General features: G+C 38.9%; 1 protein-coding gene across 2 annotated transcripts in view; it reads left to right on the top strand.

Annotated features, from left to right (window-relative positions):
- The window catches only part of LOC6564016 (trophoblast glycoprotein), a 40,233-nt gene that overhangs the window by 17,344 nt on the left and 6,553 nt on the right, over positions 1-16,336 (top strand). Inside the window, exon 2 of one of the 2 annotated variants that reach the window (XM_032737674.1) lies at positions 7,138-7,204. The exons of the other annotated variant lie outside the window; for it this stretch is intronic. The gene's annotated coding sequence lies outside the window, so the exon portion shown is untranslated. The remainder of the gene's footprint in view (positions 1-7,137; positions 7,205-16,336) is intronic. 2 annotated transcript variants of the gene reach the window in all.

Below are 16,336 nucleotides of genomic sequence, written 5' to 3'. Positions count from 1 at the left end.
TCAAATACTAATTTTAATCGGTTATGTTTTTATTGAGACCGTAAACACAGCAACAATTACATCAGAGTTAACAAACTTCATGAAAACTAACTAATCTAATTATTCAAAATATTTGGTTTCACGTATGACACAGAATTTTATTGCTTTATGGCTATATTAATTTTTAAAAAATTACATTCATTATGGCCGTTGAACTTAATTCATATTTATCAATTTTATATTTGCATATGTAAATTTCGTGAACTGTTTAAAATGCTGAGCGTCAAAATTGCGACACAGGCAATCGATTAAAATTGGTTAACGAAACGTGTCAATTTGATTGAATAGGTGTTTGCCAGAAAATAAATTACTGCATGCAAATGAAAATAAGTATGAAGTTGAATTATTTAAATCCTCTTAAGCTGAGCATATTAAATAGGGTGGAACAGGATGTAAAAACATAGTAAAACTGCATGGAATTAATGTTGCAATATATTTGTAAAATAGCTGGTAATTCCAACTAACTTGTTTAAAATTGTATATATTCATTCCAAAGTATGCTAAACATTCATAACCGTCATGCTGTGAAGACCGCTTTGATATATTTCACAAACATATTTGTTTAAAATTTAAAAAGTAATTTTCCCTTCATCATAAACTCTCACTGCAACTTGTCAAAGTAACACAGACCCCCGCACTCCCTGAGATTCGTCATTCATTAGTTTGTGTGTGTGGTTTATTTAAAGAACATGAAAACTTTGGACTTTGTAATAGAGCCGCGCAAATATCCGCAGCTCAGCAAAAAGCAGCGTTTGCAGTCAATCGCCCAACTCCATTTATATATATATATATATTTACATATATATATATATACAGCTACATGTGAAATGTTTTGCATGTTTACTTATGTATTTGCATTCGGTGTGACATAAATCACGCACATGGCACAACACAACACAACACGATGCGAGGCCCAAGGCACAAAGCAGCAATACCGACCGACAGTTTGGGGCAGAGTGGGCGTTGCCGCCAGAACATGGCGCTGCCCGGAGGGGCGCCCACACATCCCAATTCGTTCCCTATTCACAGCAGCAGAAATATGGCGATGCATTTTTCAATGAATGCCTTGATTATTCCGACAACCTTCAACCTTCCTCCTTCACAGCACAGCCAGAAACTGTCTCCAGGCAGTCACTCGAAACAGTTCCTTCAGCTACAGTAGATTAAAAAAAATAAACGAAATGTGGGGGTGAAAAACAACATTGAGATAAAGCATAAGGAATTAATTAACCTGCCAGTCGCGATCAGGCTTCAGCTCAACAGATTTTCATTTTCATTGTAAAATGTATAAAACATTTGTGCCGATAAGTCTGCTGACTATTGAAAGCAGTAGCTTTTACAATATTTGAATAATTAAATGTGCTGTTACGATATTTATAATAATTCAAACTTTGCAATTTAAAAATACACTCAAGCTTAAATTCTATACACTGCTTTTTATTAATTTGTAAAAATATATATCGTGTTTATATGATGTATTGAGAATCAATTTCTCAATATTTCGTGAGAGAGCATTCAAGTTTTGACTTGAATGATTCATTCTTACGCTGAAACATCATTCAACTTTTGCTTGGCTCAGTTTCCATTTGCATTTGTCATTTGCCAGTTTCGAGTATATTAACTTTACATTTATTCCGTTTAAGCTCGTGTTCCATATATTCTACATTTACTTGACATTGATTGATGTGCAAGTTATGTAAATTAACTGCAGTCTTATCAGATTATGCACATTATGAGCTATGTGCATACGTTATAATCTGCTTTGATAATCATCTACCCGGCACTTTAGGCAATTACCCAAAACAGCAATTCAGCTCTCAACTAATTTTGTCCTTTGACTTCGGCTTTCAACTGCAACAACGACAGCAGACAGTAAATCATTTGATGCCTAATTTCATGGAGCTTTGGCTGTATTAACTAACTTATAGTTATTTTGCCTATGCTGCTGCCACCTGGAATTTAATTACAACCAAAGCCAAATTGATGTGCCTACGCCCAACACAACTCAACGTGTCCGTCAGATGGCTTAAACCGCACTCAAATCACAGCAATATATCACCAATTGATGTCATACAATCCGTCAACAGACATTCAGTTTAATCTACTGGTGGTTTGCAGTCCCGGGTTGAAATTTGAAGTTACACCAATTGTGCGGTGAATGTAATCATCAAATCACGACCACAGCCACAGGAGAGAGTTGCTAATTCAATTACCGCCACCAAATATATGCCTCCCTTACACTAGAAATGGGAATTAGAAACTGCTCCTGGCACTTCGTGAAATTGGCTATAATGTGTACTTAATTCAGTGCCACCACTCGCGGTCGTAAGAGACTGTGAGAATCTCTGACTGCACATAACTCATCATGTCCTGCCGCAGATTTTAGGGAAACACTATCAAGTATGCAATTTGCAACTTGATTACAGTGGAAAAGATAAACTCAATAACGCTTTGGGTACATTTAATCAGTTAGTTGATATAAAAGTTAATAGTAAAAGCTCTTAGAAAATATGAAAGTTTGTTTTGGTACTAGATTATTCAAGAATACACAAACATGTTGAAAGAAATAGGAAAATGTTCTTTCTAATTATCAAATTCAATAATATATAAAAAATGTATACAGTAAATAAGATTACGAGATACGCTACGGATATTAAATATAACATTATGAGAATACGTTTTGGACTATATCTGGCGAGTTTCTTATGAGACTTGTAAAGTTCATCAATAATATGTCAGAGCATACCTTCAAAATGTTTGCTAGAAAACATCGGTGTTTATCGATATACGTGAAATGCGAGCAGTTATCGATAAAATGAAATAATCTGCATCTGCAGAGGGTAAACGATAACTTATGTTCCAAATTTGATGTCTGTAATTCGACATGAGTTCGGCGTGTTCAAACAGACAGACAGACGGACTATCGGTTATCAACTTGGCTGTGGATGCTGATTATAAATATATATACTTCAAGGGGACGTTGTTTTTTCTTTTGCCTCTTAGCTGCTATTGTACAAATTGTTTATTTTGAACGATTTGAACAAACGTTAATTTGCACGCATAGGCTTAATGTAACTTATAACACCCGAAATGTGTAGCACAGTGTAGCGAATTGTGGCAGTGAAATGCAAATGCAGAGTCATGAGAGTGCCTGCCACTGCTAATAATGGCCATTACCATTATGTTAACGGGGCGAACTGTGTGGGGGAGCTCGATAAATATTTCAGACAGGCATTCAGCTTACTTTTGGGAAGAGTTGTGGGTGGAGTGGCGGTGGGAAAGGATGTAAATAAGGTTTGAGTTTCGGTTACACACAAACACACTCGCACTGATATGCATTTCTCATGATGCAAAATTTTGTTCGCTTGACATTTTGACATTTGGCAGCTGGCGCCAAATTAACACGACAGCAGTATGTGCGTTGGTGGGGCACTGGGACGGGGAGGGCAGAAATGGGTTGGCAACTGTCGCTGAAAGATTAAGCAATGCTCATCAACTAAACCAAATAGTGGCAGTCACTTTCTGTGTGCTAAGAGGGGGAACCAAGGGGAGTCTGCTAACTGCAACTACAGCTGCAACTAGACCCACTAATTTAACACGTACAACGCATGTTTTTGCTGGTAATTTGACAGGCAGTGGATGTGGAAGTGGGCGTGGCAGTGGGCGTGGCAGTGGGCGCGGCAGTGGGGAGACCATGCGTAAGCAATGCAGTCATGTGTTAAATTCTCCGGACATAATGACTTAATTGAAAGATAGGCAGCTCGCCTAAGCTTGCACTCAATTGCAATGAGTAAATATATGTTAAGAGATGCTGAGGTTTTTGAAAAATTATCTTGGCAATTTGCTTAGTCAAGATGTGCAGCTCATTTTGCATAGAATTTCAATAAACTAATGCGTAGTTCTTACCTTGATGAAATTAGGTCGAAAATAATTGGCACTAGGGCCAAGGGATGTATATAGTGATTTTGGGTGGGCGAGAACAACAATAGATAATGCTAGTGGCATATATGTATGCATGCACAACAAAGGGCAGGCATAAGGAAACAACCCAGAGGCAAGCACAATAGATTGCTCCAAACCGACAAACAAGAGCAGCAACAACGACTTGTAGATGTGCAAGATTTATTGTTGGCAGGCAAGAGCAGTAATAAATCGAAGTCAAGCAGACACTTTGCGGCTTCTTTTCGCATTAAAAGATAAAAAATCAATCTACTAAACAGATGACAAAAAAATAAAACAAAAGTATGGCATACTTTGCGGCGCTGGCAGGATTAGCCCATCATCAGCTAATCAAAACTTCATTCAAAGCATTTGAACATTCAAGTTGAGCATTTAGCGTGTGATAAAAGCCTTAAGCTAAATATTAGATGGAATAAATAGGAATTATGGGAGCTCAGTGGGGGACAAGTAAGCAACTATATAAAAAGATTACAATTATGAGCGGAGGTTAACAAATTTTATTACACTCTGAAAAGTGCATAACAGACAGAAGGAAGCATCTTCGACCCCAAAAGGTACATATATTCTTGATCAAGATCCGTCTGTGCGAGCTTTGATCCCGAAACTATATCAAGAACGCTGTTCAATAACAGCCTTGAACATTTGTTAAAGTAATAAACAAAATGTTATAGTGTCAAAATTTTGAGAACCACATAGGGAATAATGTTGCTAATGTTAAATTCGTTGTTTCAATTTTCATTGTAGAGCTTTAATACAACTGAAACTCACTTGAATTCCCCTAGTCAGACACTTGAAGCACTCCAAATGCGGCAACACAAAGCCGTTGATTTGCTTTCACATCTAAACCAGACCTGCAAACAATCTCAATCTCAACTCGAGTAAACTTAAATCAACTTGACAGCACAACTGTCTCTCTCTCAATCTTTGCCATAAGTTGACTTCTGGCTGTGCACCTCTGCTAAATCTTTGTCATAGTTGGCGACCATCTGTGCATGCGAGTGGCTCCTAACTTTATTCACATTTCTTTCGGTTACCCACTCACTTGCACTCATAAATCAGTCGAGTCCTTCAAATAGTCAAGCATCAGTATCCCCACAAAAGAATTGTTCTGGCTGTCAACATGACATATGCGCAATGTGCCAACATTTCAGCTGAGAACTTAATTTAAAGATACTTTCACAGACATAAGGCCAAATGTGTGGCTAAATTGGTGGAGTTCGGCTCTTTCGGCAAACAATGCCCAAACAACAATTTGGTTAAGCCCGACTCGACCCAGCTCCCATTTCAATTAAGCTGCATCCTTTGGAGTATTTTTCAGACAATTAGGTTGTGGTATGAATTATGTCTTATAAGTAAATTATGGTTGGGTCTGGTCATAAAATAATTTAAAATAATAGCCTCAGCAAAGCAAAAGAGAAAGAATAAAGTTAAAAAGAAGAAAAAAAAACGTGAGCTGCATGTGTGTAGTTAACTATTATGGCAAAGCCTGGACCCAGCTTATGCTATGAAACTTTTGTGCTTCATTTCCGTTTCCGTCTGCAGACACGCACACATGCAGCCAAGTCAAAGGCTAAGAAGAGTGAGCGAGCGAGATGTGAATATAAAAGTACATGCATAATGGCAGTCGTGCCGAAAGGCAAAACTTTATGCCCAAACACAATGCTTGGGAGTAGGGACGGTCGCGGTGTGTGTATGGAAGTGGGTGTGTGTGTGGGGGCGTGGCAAACTGCAGCTCGTTTGTTTTGACTTTCAATTGGAGAGCTGTTGCTTCTGGCTGCTAACGGCTGCTCGCTGCCTGCCTGCCTGCTTGCCTGCCTGCCATGCCCGACAACCTGCCCGGAATTTCTCTTGCATCCTGCTTGCTCCTTGCTGTCAGCTGGTGCTGGTGCTGGTGCTTGTGCTGTGGCTCCTTGGTGAACTTTGGCCATTTGTTTGGTGCCTTTTGGAAACATAATAAAGACGGCACTGGGCACATAATGCATTTTGCTTGTTTACATAAATATTTGCACAATATGGAAAAGAGAAGCGAAAAAGGCAGCAGCGACAGAAGGCTCCCCCACAATGAAAAATAAAAATGTATCCTAAAATCAATATGCACACGATTTTCTAAAGAATTTGATCACACAGTGCACCAGTGCCTTAGAAAATCAGCCAATATATTGGCTACATATTTAATATTTAACGTTTCCACTCAGGTATTCATGTTTCTTGTTGTAAAGATTTTGTTGAGGTTGTACCCTAAAATCTTCGCACTCTTCACTCACGTTGCCATCTCCAACGTTTTTCTCAGCTTGTATATTCCAGTATCGTTTCGTTTGCTTGTCTTTTATTTTATTCATCCTTTCGTTTTTGCTTCTTATCAATTGCAATCTCTGGTCTTGTTTACTTCTTGCCTTACATTGTTGTCTGGCCAGAGATGGGTTCAAGTTATTCTCTGCATATTTGTTTAGCCCCAGAGCCAATGTCCTTTTGCCCCTTATGTCGTAGGTCACTTTAGATATTTATCTAACATTTTTACAGAAGTTTTTATGTGACAGCAAGAACAACAATAACAACTACAATGAGCATAAAATGGGAAAAGTTTCATTTAGCTTGATTAGCCAACCAGGCAAATGAGACATGGAAAGCGACAGAACAGAAAGTAGGAGTAGCTCCCTGGAGATCTGCCAGTTGACAGATGGAAAATATTTTAAATAAATAAAATAGCAAAATAGCAAATGCCAAATGGTAAAGTTAAAGTGAAAGTTGTTTTAAATAAATTTCGAAATTGACATGCAAATAACTTGAAGCCATTAATTGTTGAAAACTTTTTGAATAACTTTTGCGCTTGTGGACAGCAATCAGCTGTGAGCTAAATTGCAAGGCTGATACTTAGACATTCGAAAAAGCTAAATTATTGTAAAATATTCACCATGTATATTATAAATATTTCTTGTTTTTAAATATAAATAATTTATAATACATTTAATTTAATTTACATTTTTCTTAATTTTTGTATTTTTTGTGTCGATTGACTTTAGTTAACATTACATTAAATAAATAAATAAAAATAAATACATTTTGAGGTTTAATCCTCAGTATTTCATTTACATAAGATATACTCTTAAATACGAATGTTTTATTGTTTTCCCATTGCAGCATCTGCTACTCAGAAGTGAATCCACAGAAACAAAGAACAAAAAACTGAACATATCTCTTGTCCAAGGTAAGTCGAGCAAACATTTCATGTGCCAGACAACAGCTTTTAGCTGTTATTTATTTTGTAAATGACAGTGGCAGTAACAGTTTTAATGACATTTATGACTATTAAAGTCTTAGAGTACATCATAAAATTAACTTTGTAAATTTACAACTTGCCAAACTTTGTCAAATTTAATACGATGCTTATGAGGCTTCAAATTTTGCATTAAGACTAATGCCCTCGTAATTGTTTATTCATTTATTTAATTTTTAAATTAAATTAAATGGGTGCTTTCGAAGAAATTAGTAAGAAATACTTTGAGCTATTTGATGGTGAGTAAGCTTTAGTCTCTTCTTGCTTATGCTGCAGAGGTTAATATCTGCAATTGAGAGACGATCTCCCCTCGGCATCCCCTTTCGCAATTACCCTGTCGGTGCCTGGGGTTACACAAAGCATAAGGAACCATGTCAACTGTGTAAGTCGCAGCACTTTCGATGCTCCACCACAGTGAGAATGAGATAGAGCAGAAAGAAAAGCGTACGAAGATAAACGGAAGAGTGCACAGCTCAAAGTCATTCGCACTGTTTGGTTTCCACATCCGCAGTTCCAATTACATTATGTGGTCGCCAAGCAAGAATGTGCCTAAGGAATGCAACTCTGTGCAGTACTGCAATCTTGCATATCCGTCTTTTCAATTTGCGTGGAAAGCAGCCTTTTAAGGCTGCTTTATAAATCCGAGTCAGTTCCAATGATAAAATTACGCAAACTGTCGGATTTAAATCCGGGGATGCGGCTGATGAGAGATGCGAAATGTTTGTGTTTGTCATAACAAACATAAAATTGCAACTTGTGCCACTTTAGTTGCATGTTGCGCATATGCCGCGTTTGCCAGCCTGCAGCAGTGCTTACAGCTGTCTATTTGTTCGAGTGCCTCTGTGCCTTTATTTGCCCCAAGAAGCAGCTCAAACCACATCCCCACATCTGCAGTCTTCAACTCGCACTGCATCTTGCCCTCTGCGACCCTTCGTCCTCAGAGCCGCCGCCTTGAACGAAAAATGCAATTCAAGCAATTTTCAATTTTCGTTGTTCGTTGCCGTTCTGCCCCACAGGCTCTGGCTGGCTGTATATAGCCAGGCAGAACCATTACTTGTATATATCCCTCCCCCCATCCTCTCGAAGCTCCGAAGTCCCTCGCCCTGTAAGCCTGCTTTACATCAAATTGAAAAAGCAAATTTGTCGCGAAAAATTGTCATCATTCCGGAGGTCTACTGCCAATTTGTTGTTTTCTTACAATTTCGCCCCCTTTCCAGTTGGTCGGTGCACATTGTAGTTGGCGTTAGCTCCCTTGTAACCTCTCCCCTGACTCCGCCCTCTACCACTTACCCCCTCTCTCCCCCTCGCTCACCCTGCCCACTCGCTGGCAGCACTTTTATTACTTAAGCAGCGCTTTGCAATGCGTTAAAATCGTGCGAAAACTTTTCGCGCAAGATTTTATTTTTTTCTTACTTGTTAGCCCCATTCATTTCGTCTATCTATAAAATACTCAATTCTCTCTCTCTCTCTCTCTCTCTCTCTCTCTCTCTCTCTCTCTCTCTCTCTCTCTCTCTCTTGCAAACTTGAAACTTTCACTGCTAAGCTCAAAATTAAGGCATTAATGTCGGTTTTATGGGATATTCTAAATTGGTTTCTCTTTCGCTTAAAATTGCCTAAAGACTTTCTAGCAGTTAGTTAGCAGTTTTGGCTCAAAAAGTATTTAAAGACCAGCAAACATTTTGCTCAAATAACAGTAACCGTAAACATCTCGTTCATGTCTCTCGCTATCTCTCTCTCTCTTCTTCCTTTTACTTTTTCGATTTTAACCTTGTCAGCTGCTGCAACTCATTGCCAAACGGATACTAAAAGTGGTTAGTTGTTAGATATGGAAGAAGTGAAAAAGCTTAGCAAAAATAGTCATGTCATTATTTTTCAGAAAATTACTTCGCTCATGAAATGAAATTCGATTGAAATCATTCGGTGCTTATAATCCTTAACGAGGATATACGAATTTTCGTAATTGAATGCAAACCAATTCTCTTAGAGAGTATTTCAAAGAGCGATCATTTTTATAGCTTTTCAGCTACGTCTACAATAGAGAAATCTGATTTGCGTATGTTCTCGATTTCCAGCCAGATATGAGGAGCATTAAATAATGTTGTTTGTAATGGCAAGAAAAAAAAGGAACATAAACTATACCCAGTCTAGTCTTTCGCATTTTTGCACACATTACTTCCTCAGCCTCTTCTTAAGGCCGAAAACAAAAAGCAATTTACACTGAGAGATCTCGTCTAGGTCGGCTGACGAGGCAACGGTGCACGGGCGTTTACTGCGCAAACAATGCAGCGGCAACTACAATAATTACAAAGAGTCGAACTCTTAAGTATTTCGAATTAAAAAAAAAAAAACAAAAAACCATTACGAATGAAAATCTCATAAAGCACGTACTAAAGCAGAAAAATCACAGAAAGCTGAGAAAGAAACTACAAGGCTGAAAGTACTGTTAAGTTGCATAAGTAATCAAGCCTTGAGATATCCTGTTACCAAGAAATATTATATTAAATAAAGTTAGCATTGATTCTTAGCAAAGTGATATTTTATCATTATTATCGCTTGTTTGTTTTGTTTTTCGTCAAAAATAACTTGCGAATTTTTTGGAATTTTGATTCAGTGTGTAAGAAAATATTTCTTTGGTTGTTAACAAATATGTTTCATTTATATGTTTTTAAAACTGGATTCTTCCATGAATATCCACATTTAATCACTGAAATACATTCAACATTTTAGACCTGATTTAAGCGATCATCTTTATTACTATTGTATAGGATATTTATGGGAAAATATGAATCAGCTTAGATTATACTGATCAAGTGCATTATTGGAGTAGCAACTATCGTGAAGTAATTAGTTAGTTAACTGTAAGAGTTGTTCCACAATTCTGCAACTGATTTGAGATGTGGCACAATGGACTCTTGGCTCTCTTTGATGGCCAATCAATCTTGCGGGGCCAGTTGCAACTTGGCCAACTGGCAGTCAAATCAAACCGGCCTGGCCATGTCCCTGTTTCATGTCCCTGCTCCATGCTCGTGTCTTTGTCTACATGTTTCGCCGGCTTCTACTTCATCTTCATTCATTTCGACAATTGCCTCGTCGTTGGCTTTTCCCAGTTTCTATTGGTTTTTTTTTTTTTAATGACTGCGATGGCGACAATTGCAAATATTTTGCAATTTCCCTTTTTGTTAGTTGACCATTTCTCTTTTTGTATTTGGTTGTGCGCTGCTGCTTCTACAGATTCTGCTCTTTGCCTTCTCGCTTTGCATTTCTGCCTGAAGATGAGCTGTGGAAAGGGTTTCTTCGCTGTTTGCATGTTTGTTTCGCCTGAAAGGAACATGTAAGAGGAGAGTGGTTGTGGGTGGTGGTGGCTTGTCATGCAAGAATGCCGTTGCCGTTGCCTGCAGCGTTTAAAATTTGTAGCAACAGTCCTTGCTCCGTCTGCCTGCCTTCCTTCCCCAATCTGTGTTTCTCGACAACGAAGATTGATCACAGTTGGTGCAAGTTGAGCGCCGTTTTTTCAGCCCCAAACTGCAATTTTTATATTTTTGGCACTTTCTGAGCGACCTTCTGCTGTCCGCTGCCAACCGTTGCCTCCATGTCTGTCGTTTAATATGAAAAATTGAGCCAAATATTTGCGAAGCACGACAAAAGATGCAGCAAATGGTAAAAGTGTTGTCCGCTCTAATTGCAAGAATTTGTCAGCATTGTTAAAGAGCTTATAAATTAATAGTTAGAACAAATACTCAGCCAAGGGAGCGCTGTAAAAAAGAAATAGTGTAGTTAAATGATGAATGAATTATAAGCAAAAGTGACCATTTTAAAACTAAAAGCTTTTAACTAAATTATTACTTAAATCATTTTTAAATTCACTTGCTGAAAGCATATTACAAGAGCTACTCTCATGATTTTAGTTGAATTCTTTTCAATTCAGAATCAAATTTTTATTTCAACTTTTATTCCTAAAGCATTTAAACACAGACTTATGCCTTACAAAAAATAAATGAATTTTACATATGAAAATAACATATTTAATTCATAACTTTTCCAAAAGAATTAGGCTACGTAAATACTCAACACAATTTCTTTGCGCAAATTGATTTTTCAGCTACAAGCATCAAGTGAATTGCTCAAATAAATAATACATATTTGTGTGCATATATTAGTAGTTATTCAATTTACTGCTGCTACACAAAATTTGTGTTAGGATGTAATCTGAAATATATTATTTAACTGGTGTTACCACAGTTCTTGGATTTATTGAATGTTATTCTGATTATATATCAATCAATTCAGCAAATTGCGAAAGCTTTTACATCGCTGCACAGTATTGCGAATACGCCATGTTGAAGACATTTATCAAGCAGAGTGAAAGAGATAGAGAAAGGCGCAACAATCTGTAAGCTGACAAAAAACAGAAAACATTTTTACAGCTATAGCAACCACAAAAAGAACACAAGCACATTGGCCACTTTGTTTGTTGTCGGTGCTTCGAGCCCGTTCAAATTGCCGTGTTGCTGCCGTTGTCATTCTACAACTGCCACAACTACAGTGTGGCAAAAGCCCCAATGAGTGGGCGGCCAACTGTTGCACACTCGACCATTGACTAACGGTCTCTTACACTGACTCTCCTCCGCCCTGACGGCTACTCTCTAGCCGATGTGCCTCCTTCTGTGCTCTGTGCCCCCTGCTCTCCTTGCCCTTTACTCAGCTTGGCCCTATGCCTGATGCTTTAACCTTAAGTGCCGTTGGCATAGTTTTAGCAACTGTCTGACGACGACGCTCCCAAGGCGTCTGCCACTATTTATAGCCGCTTCACCTCGCCCACATTTTGTTACCTTATTGCACTAACGCTCAAAAGCGTGCTACAGTTTAGATACGCCACAAAACAAACTTTACAAGGGGGGCATATTGAATGTGAGCTTTGAGCCTTTTGCGGCTGAAGCATGAAATATCTGGTTTGAAATATATATTTTCCCTTAAGATACATACTATAAAATAAGTTATTTAAAATAAAAACGATATGTTTAAATTATAAGGACTTGTAAGATAGTAGAAAATATCAGAAAAGTTTTTAGTTTTGCACTTGCAGTGTAGCAAAAACCTTTTTTCACTTTAAGAGCTTTGACTTTCTGGAAATTAATTTTGCATATGCATACGTTACAGGGTATTAAGGCGACCAGATTGGTAGAAGCTTTCTGGTTGCCCTTCTTAGAGCCAGTTGTCAACTGTTGACGCGCTTTTGTCGCTGCTCTACTTCTACATCTAGTTGGTTATTCTGCTTGTTGTCGCTGTTTTTGTTTTTTGATGTTCTTGTTGTTGTTGACTTTCCATTTCAAATTGTCCGACTCGGTTCCCTCACGGGGGCTGTCCATTTAACTGTTAGACAAAGTGCAAAGGCGTACGGCAAACAGTGAAAGTGCCTTGGACGTGCTCCTGTGCGCCTCCGTTTCTCTAGCAAAGAGATGCAAGATGATGAGTGGGAGGGCATGCATGGCAATCCAATTATCCGACGCTCCATGGCAGACGCTCTAATTGGAAACAAACAGCTGAGAGTCAAAAGCTAAAAGTACCAGCATAAAAAACATTTGTTAGATTTACATTTCTCCAACCAGCTGCTAGTTAGATATACGTCCACTCCTTTTTTTCTGTAGCTTTCTGCTTTATCTACGCAGCGAGAGATCAAAAACAAACTCAACAGCTATAACTTTGTAGCTGGCGAGCTGGCAAGCTGCACAGAAATGCAAAATATGCCAAGAAAATGTACAAAAAATAAGCAAATAAAAGAACGCAGAGAAAATTGCTGATGCCAGTCCAGTTCCGTTACGCCGTGCTTGCCACCACTTTTTGCTGGCTCTTGCGTTTATTAAAAATTCATTCCGGGTTTTTATAGATGGCAAATAGACGCACTCTCTGAAAACCCCATTTCCTGGCAACGATGAGATCGAAAATATTGCATTTGAGCTAACACAAACACATCCACAAACAGCTTACATTTTTAGCGGTTTTTTAGCAACACAAAAAGTTGGTTGATAGCGATTACAGACTTCCCATTAGAACCCACAACATATGCGGGCGGGGCGAATGGATTTCAATAAAGTGTTAGACACAGTTTGTGTTGTTCGCTTGAACGAATTGTATTTGACTAAATGGGAAACCACATTTTTTTTAGAGTTTTTGGATACCATCAACAGACAGCGCCAGCTAAGGCCATAGAATTACATACATACTTGGGGGCGTATGCGGAAGGGGGCAGTTGCAGCTGCCCACTCCACCAAAAATGTACGTAGACAAAAAGTGGAATAGATTATTGTTGAACAAATTATGATTCGACACCCTTTCTTTACAATATTTGCCCCCCTTCCAGAAAAATTGGGTACTCCTTTGCTCCCACCCATAAAGAAATCAATACCCGAATAACTTTCGGCCATTGGTTTTTGGGTATTCATGCAATGTTTGCGATGTGATGTCTTTATTGATTGATATTGACATTAATCATATTATTTTAATTATTATTAATTTGCGTCCGACCAGGAATTATAAATAATTGCAATTCAATAAAACACGTATGATTCCATTAACGGCCAAATGATTTATGTCAATATCAACTGTCGTAGTGGTACATCTAAAAAAAATGCAACAGCAAATATTACTGAGCCAAGCCAAAACAAGAGCCAGAAAAAGTAATTAAAAACAACAATACAGAAACAAATAATGCCAAATTCAGTGAGCCAAATACTGCCACCCCATTACAGTCTCCGAATGTCCAATACCCCATCGAATTCATGGCTTGAATAAATTATAATTTCTCGCGACCGCTTTTAATACAATTTGTAAGTGTCGCGCGAGTTGTGCGCGTTTCTCGAATACATTTTCGACAAATATGAACAGAGAGCTAGAGAGAGATAGACAGAGGGAAAGAGAGAAAGAGAGAGGGAGCTGTTGTTAGTGCAAGCGAGATTGCTGCAAGGCAAATGCATATTTGAGCCGGTTGTTTCGAACTGGTAACGCTTTTTTGGTCAACCCATGCATTTTCAAATTGTCACCCACACTAGCACTTGCAACACAGCTATGTGCACCCTCACACGCACACACACACATCTGTCACACCTGCCACACCGTACCGAAATTTTAACAACGGTGCCATTTGGAGACCGGGGTAAAACTCGTCATGGATCCGAACTGACAGCTGTCGACTGCCTTCTGCCTTCTGCCTTCAGCTATAAATGCTATTCAAAAACGGATTGCGAATAACGATGCATTCGTTCTCTCTGTCTAGCGTTTTTTTTTCGGCTCGTTGGGCAACACGTGCAGTTTCACTTGGAGCTTATCCATAGACACACACACACACACACACATGTATATATATGCGTGTATATAAAGAAATTTTATTGCGTGTTTTTTTGGGTTCTAGGTATTTGGAGGCAGACGCGTAGTAACGCTTTATTCCAATTACCAATTCAAATTCGATTTGCGCTTTAAAGGCGTCAGTTGGTTGGCAAAGTTGGCAAGGCTGTGTGGCCAAATACCCAGATGATTGCTAGCTGAACATGGGTATAGAGAATCAGGTATTTTTTCCTCAATATCTGGGCATGTCAAAATAGATACTAAACGAGGCTTTTATGGCTCATTGCGTTTCACATGCATGGATAAAGCCAAACTTGACTTAACATCATATTGCACTTCATTTTTGGCGAGTCAAATATTTATTCCATAAAATTCATAACACAACAGATGCACTTTGCATAGCATCCACACTGCACACACTTGGCTACCACATTAAATCCACATGCTTTTCCGTAATTTAAGCACATTAATCACTAAGTAGCACTTAATTTAAATTAAAATATACCATCCACATGGAATGGACAGACCCCATATGCCACAGCTGTACCCGAAAATAATGGCCACACCAGCACCATCCCATGTCATAAACTTCAAACTTTAGTCGCATCCACACTTTAGGTCATTCTTTATAAGACCACAACCCACACGAACTCAGATAATTTTTCACAACTTCCGTGGTGCGACTTGCGTGCGAAAACTTTGCAGACACACAGCAAAAAAAATAAGTAAATAAATAAAAAAAATGGAAAAGAGAGTTTGAGAGAAAAGCCACACAAAACACTTGGAAGTCACAATGACCGAAATCCTGAGCACCCAAGTGGCCGTTATTCCAGTTACTTTTACGCCAGCATTCAAGTACAATTAGCAGTCTGCTAATTAGTCTAAACGGACCCAGAGGCGGACCACACCCTCCCAGCTACTACGTGCGAGGCAACATCACACCGAACCCGGAAAGTTCGCTTACTGCTGTCTGTCCCGCCAATTTCGCATCACACGGTGCAGTCATAATGAAATTATGAAGTCAACGTGCGCCAATTTTGTATTGTGGCCAAGCAGAGGTGCCTCTGGGCACAGACGTGGCAGACAACGCGCCTCGAAGTCACTCAGACGGAGCTTCCTCAATATGGACTTGAATGTCCGCGTAGGCATGGACTTGCTCGTATCCGGTGTCCTGTATCCTGTGCGCAACTTTACTAATTGAGTTACATGCGACTGTAGTCGCATTTAATTGCATTTCAAAGGACATGTCCTTATTGCATTTTCCTTCTCCTGGCGAACAAAAGAAATTGTAATTTTAAAACACGCATGCGCCGCTTTATGACCACATAATTTATGGTAAGTTAGTTGCCACTTGGCCACTTTGCCACATGGCCAGCAGCAAGTTCGGTTGCTTTCTTTGCGGTGGCCAAAAAGCTTAAAAACTTTTTTGCTTAACGACTGCAGTGCCAAGACATTAAACCCTTGTTGGCCGCATTAGCATTTCCGTACTTTCTCAGCAATTTAGCGTAATGCAGTTGGCAACGCGAACTTGCCGCAGCCTCTGCCAAACTGATTTGTCAAGCTTCAGCTTACGATTCCCATTTAACAACGATTTGTAGCACTAGCAAACTGTAACGCAAGGCGTGACTTGGCCGCAACTTTGGTATATGATTGCCACAAAAGTGGGCAATGAATTCTCAAGAAAACAAATAAGAGTGATGTAGTCGAGTGAGCTCGACCACGATT

The sequence above is a fragment of the Drosophila grimshawi genome, unplaced genomic scaffold (assembly GCF_018153295.1).
Source record: "Drosophila grimshawi isolate 15287-2541.00 unplaced genomic scaffold, ASM1815329v1 contig_311, whole genome shotgun sequence".
NCBI classification, from domain to species: Eukaryota; Metazoa; Arthropoda; class Insecta; order Diptera; family Drosophilidae; genus Drosophila; species Drosophila grimshawi.
The sequence above is the reverse complement of the archived record's forward strand: the minus strand, read 5'-3'. Positions and strand labels throughout refer to the sequence as shown.